Source organism: Schistocerca cancellata, chromosome 1, assembly GCF_023864275.1.
Source record: "Schistocerca cancellata isolate TAMUIC-IGC-003103 chromosome 1, iqSchCanc2.1, whole genome shotgun sequence".
Taxonomy (NCBI): Eukaryota; Metazoa; Arthropoda; class Insecta; order Orthoptera; family Acrididae; genus Schistocerca; species Schistocerca cancellata.
Window position 1 is genome coordinate 662771424 of NC_064626.1, and position 6000 is coordinate 662777423.

A 6000-nucleotide genomic window follows, 5' to 3' on the forward strand; every position below is an offset into this window, starting at 1 on the left:
AAAGGTCCACAGCACAATGGAAAGGATTTGCTGCAATAAGTTCCGTATGAGAATAAACAAGAGAAAGACTAAAGTAATGGTATGCAATGCCAAAAGAGAATATTAACCTATCAGAACAAGAACTGGAAGAGAGGAACTAGAGATGATAGAGGAATTTAGCTGCTTAGGAAACAGGACTACAAGGGATGGCAGAAACTTGAAAGAAATTGTGAGCAGAATACAACAGGCCAAAATTACATTAAATTTGAGAGAGAACTTACCAGCAAGAAGATCACTTTGGAAATAAGGAAACAGACTGTGAAATTATTTGGAGTATGACCCTAAATGGCTGTGAAACTTGGATACTAGGAAAACAAGAGAGGAGACGGCTGGAAGCCCTGGTGATTTGGTGCTACAGAAGGATGGCGATGATCATCTGAATAGACAAAGCTACCAATGAAGAGGTTCTGAGAAGAGTACAAAAATTAAATCTCTGTGGAGGCACAGGCAAAGAAGAGACAAACTCCTACAACATTTTTTAACACACAGTAACATCATTGGAACAATAGTAGAAGGAGCTATTGCCAGAAAGAATTGCCAGGGACAAACAGGGATGTCATATATACAGCAGATTGTGAATGATATGGGATGCACTCACTACATACACAGAAATGAACAAGGAGACAGACAGAAGAGGGAAATGGTGTACCGCTGCACACCAATCTTCCAGTTGAACGAGAGAGAGAGAGAGAGAGACTTCTACTGTTGGTTTGCCTTCATTTTGGGGTGCAAGGTTTAACAATTTCTCTTACTAGATGCCAAAACTCTGCTGTTGGCATTTTTTACCCTTATCTACTCTGTATAGAACATGAACAGTTAAAACCATTTTAGTCTTCACCTTAATTTGGCCAACCTCTGTAGCATGCCAGTGTGGTCAGCTGCCCTGTACTCTAGTTGTAAACTGCAGCACATTGCAGTCTCTTGATCCTTTCACCAGTTTTTCAGTCAGGTTTTCCATTTCAAACATTATAGTGTTTGTTGGCAACCGATCTGTTTTATCAGCCCAATCCATTGCATGCATCATGTCATGGAAACACAAGGTGTGATCAAAAACTAATGGGAATTTTTTAACTTTCAATTTAAAAAAAAATCTTGTTAGAACATATGTTGCTGATGTGTATTTACATTTTCAGCTGTTTTGAATATTTAGTTTATTGTTGACAGTCAAAAAGTTTATGTGTGTTTTCAAGTGATAAGCAAATTTTTATTTTCATAAAAGATGGATCAAAGAATTATGATTAAATTTTGCTTGAAAAATGGAATGCTGCATTCGAAATGTTGACTGTGGCTTTTGATGGATCTTCTAGAGTAAGACAAAAGTTTACAAGTGGTATAAATGTTTCAAAGAAGGTCAAGAAGATGTTGAAGAGAGCTTGCTGATGATGTCAGCATATCCTTTGGCTCATGTCAAGCAATTTTTCAAATGTTTTGAGCATGAAATGTATAGCAGGAAAGCTTGTTCCAAAATTGTGGAATTTTGATCAAAAATGATGTCACATAGGTATCACTCAGGAATTGTTGAGTGAAGTTGACCGATCCAGAACTTCTAAACAAGATTATAACATTTGTGAATGCAGGCTTTCCCAGCATATACTGCTGATGAAATCTTCTCGGGCTTCCATCCAGGTAGCTGCGTCAATAATATGCGATGTTTCAATGAGTGACATTCTCTTCATCTTCTGGCGAAGATGATGAGAATGACACTCATTGAAACATTGAGAATTATCGATGCAGATACCCAGATGGAAGCCAGGAAAGATTTCATCAGCAAGATTATAACAGACAACAAAACATGGGTATGCAGATATGATACCAAAACTAAGGCCCAATCGTCTCAATGGAAAAAAACTGGAAGTTGTGTGTTGTTTATGTGAAGCAATCTGAATAAAACAACCAGAATTGTGGTAAAACCACTTGTTGAAATTGCATCACAAAAAAATGTTTTGGAAAAAAGTGAAACAATTATGTTGTCTGAGCACCCGTATTTGCCAGACATGGCCCTCTGCAACTTCTTTCTATTCCTGAGGCTGATGAGAACCATGAAATGACATTATTTTCCATCACTGATGAGATAAGAACAGAATTGGTGAAGGAGATGAACACCATAATGAAAAGTGAGTTCCTAAAGTGCTTCCAAGATTGGAAAAAGCACTGGCATGATTTTCTTATATCTCTGGGGGACTACTTTGAAGGAGACAAAGTTGACTTTGATGACCAAATAAAGATTCTTTAAGAAAAATTCCTGTTACTTTTTTGTCACACCTCATAAACTGAATGTTCTCATTTCAGTCTGTCCTGTAGATTTTGTATGTCGAGTATGTTCCTACGAACTATACCACATGTGGTTGTCTGATAGCTGTGAAGCCAGTGTGTGTCCCTGTTCCATATATGAGTTCATGAGTATTTCCACTATCAGGCATCCAGCATCACACTTTGTGCAGCCTCAGTCCTGGAAAGGTCCTCGAGGGAACACGGCATGGGAAGGCAATGCAGAACACACAGTGGCACTCCTCCTGTTAACTGGACTGCGAGAAAACATGTAAACCAGATGCAAGCGTGAAATCCTGCTGTTAGTGTGAAGTCCTGCGAGTTGGAGCAGAAATATATTTGAGCTACATTGCGTTGCGAGACTAGCTGCTGAGACCACCACTGGGAGAAGTTGCCTTGGCAAAGCAGGAGCAGAAACTGGTTGAGTGATGGTTTGGTATGCAAGGTGCCTGGAACGTATGACAGTCAGCATTCTACCTGCAGTGGAAATGACCAGCAGGGTGCTGGGGAGATGCAGTGGTACCTTGGCTGGCAGGAGCTACGCTGATCACTGAGTTTTGGTTATGTCAGCATGTTGTTACTGCTACAAGTAGAGATGAACACAGGGTGTTGCCATACAGATCTCCCCTTCTGAGAGGAAACCACTGGTGCCAATCGCACAGAGGTGTGTTTGGAGCTGACTGAGGATGCTTGGTGGAGGGCATGGACAGGTCGCCACTGTTGTCTCATGTGAGTGCTGTAGTTCCTGGTGAGGGGAGCAGCATGTGCATATCCTGTGTGTGGCATTGGGAGTGTGTGAAATAGCATTGCTGCACCATGGGTATGGGTGCTAGTGGCAGTGGTGGCAGCATTGCATCAGGAGTGATGGACATCTGTGGAGTCAGGGTGGCGTCCGTATCAGCCGGAGGCTGCTAAAAGGGAAGAATGGTGGTGACATCAGGGCTCCAGACACTGGGAGGTGTGTCAGACACATAGTTGGACAGGGGCAGGCTGTGGGCAGTGTCGGGGTGGCATCGGCTGTTAGTGTGTCAGACACCACATCAGGGGCAACATCGCCCGGTGGCATGTCAGTAAAGATGTAGTGGCCAGTCATGGTGGTGCCAGTGGTATGAGGGGGAAACTTGTAATCTGCCCCCTCCTTTCTAATTCCAGCTATTTTCCACAATAAGCATAGTCTTTCCTGAAGATTTGAGAGGAGTACGATTACAATAAACTTTCTAATTTACTTGGCTTTTCTTGTAGAGTTGGCTCCAGTTCTTCTTACCTAAGGGTCTGATTCTTGAGCTTTAGGTCCTCATGGTGGAATGGATTTAAGTAATTTTGAAGACTGTTGTTGCAGAGTTTTTGTTTCTACATTAGTATATTTTGTCACATTTTAGTATATCATACAGTCTTTTGAATTTTCATATTAAAAAAGCTGAAATTACATTGTTCTCCCAAAATACAACAATATGTCCGATCACATCAGAAGCATGCCTACTACTCTTCATTCTGCGGTAACAACCATATTCGAAAGGGTTTACAATTTTTCTTGACAAATGAATTTCTGTTAATTTCGATTATTATTTCATAAATTAATCCAGAAATAAACTAATAAACAGTGGTAGTGACATCAGGGCTCCAGTCATTGGGAGGTGTGTCAGTCACATAGTTGGACAGGGGCAGGCTGTGGGTGGCGTCAGGGGTGGCATCGGCTGGTAGTGTGTTGGACACACCATCAGGGGGAACGTCAGCCACTGGCGTGTTGGTAACAGTGTAGTGACCAGTGTTGGTGGTGCTAGCAGTAGGTGGGGGCAACTTGTAATCTGCCCCCTACTTCTTTGTGTGATTAACAATAGAAATTTTAAGTGTGCCAAATAATTCATAATTTCAAATGTTTATAAAAAAAATTTTTTTTTTTAACTGTACATTCAGAGCTAATACTTATTGATTGTAACATTGAATATAAAGTAATTCTTTTTCATAAATTTTAGGTTGAAATATAATGTATTGAGTATAAAATTACATGAAAGTTTTCAGAAAAGCAGCTGAGACAATATCGACCAGTCCAAAATTCTAAAAATAATACTGGTATTGACAACTACTGTTGAGGAAAAGTAATGGTAGAGGAGGATGTCCCATTGCAATATCCCCATCACTTAATATGGAAACAATGTGTTTACAATATTTTGTGACCTACTATAAGGTTTGCCAAATGGTGTAGAAAATGATGCCGAAAGATGGAATACAGATGTATAGAAGTATATGATAAATAACATATTACAGAAAACATAAGAAAAATTTCTACTATACAAGTCATAATCTATTCATGTAAGAGAACATGGCATTCAGAGTTTCAGATCTGTGGAACATTCTGTCTCAAGACAAATAACAGAAAGTCAAAACTACAATATTACAACACTAAACTATAGAGATAAGTGCAGAGGCAATGTAAATTACTAAAGTTACAAATTGCAAGTTTACATCTATACAGTCACACCTTCAAAATCATCAAAAGAGCAGAAAAAAATTAGAGCCCAAGCTATGACGAGTGAGCGTTGCTCAAGTTGTAATGAGAGACAATAATGCAGTACTCAGTATAAATACCAGTATTCAGAGTCATAAATAGCTTTGAATGATTACATAATCGAGTAGCTTGAGGACCAGAATCAGTGTGTGAAATCAGAAATGTATACATCTTGTTATACAGTCTACACTCAATTTATGATCACAATTGTAAACGTCTTTCACACTATTTGCTAATTGTTCGGGAGGATGATGGTTCAATCCCAAATTCTGCCATCCTGATTTAGGTTTTCCGTGATTTCCCTAAATCGCTCCAGGCAAATGCCAGGATGGTTCCTTTGAAAGGGCACAGCTGACTTCCTTCCCCGTCCTTCACAAATCTGATGAGACCGATGACCTCGCTGTTTGGTCTCTTCCCCCCAAACAACCCAACCTGCTAATTGTTCATACAAACTAACCTAAATACATAGAAGCCTAGAAGATTAATTTACTATTGATAAAAAAAATACACACTGAGTGTTGAGATAAGAAAGTGCACTGAAGTGTATGACTACTAACCTAACAGTGCCTAATTTTATCAGATTCTGATAATTATTTACAATGTGTGTCATAGAGTGTTCTTGAATTTTTAAGTTTTCACATTTCTGTGTTGAACATAACAAATCATCAGTCATAGAACATCAACCTTCCACATAATTATTTAAAGTTACATATGTATTGGGAAATTTATACTCCCACTTGAAAAAACATACATTTATGTGGAATAACGCTGCTCATAGCAGTGACTACTTTTCTAAACAAACAGTTCCATGAATATTTCATATAGGATAACTTCTTGGCTAACAATTTACAAATTTCAGTCACAAGATCGATGTAGTTGACAGATGCTTGAGTATGTTACCCAGCACCTATGATCTCTTGTAAGTCAACTGCACCAACAAGGGTGCAGCCATACAGAAGTGTGGGAGTGGATCCACCCACATCTTTCAGTTTCCTCCCTAGATTTGTCATCACACACTCCAGTGGATAGGTAACTTCCTGCCTAGCATTCACATTGAATCCTGAAACATTGTTTTGTGTATTAAGTATGTTGTTCAATACCTCCCTCAAGTGACACGGCAAATGTTTTGTCTGTCTATATTGAAAAAGGAAGTACACAGGGTTCACATATATGGTACATTAATAGAG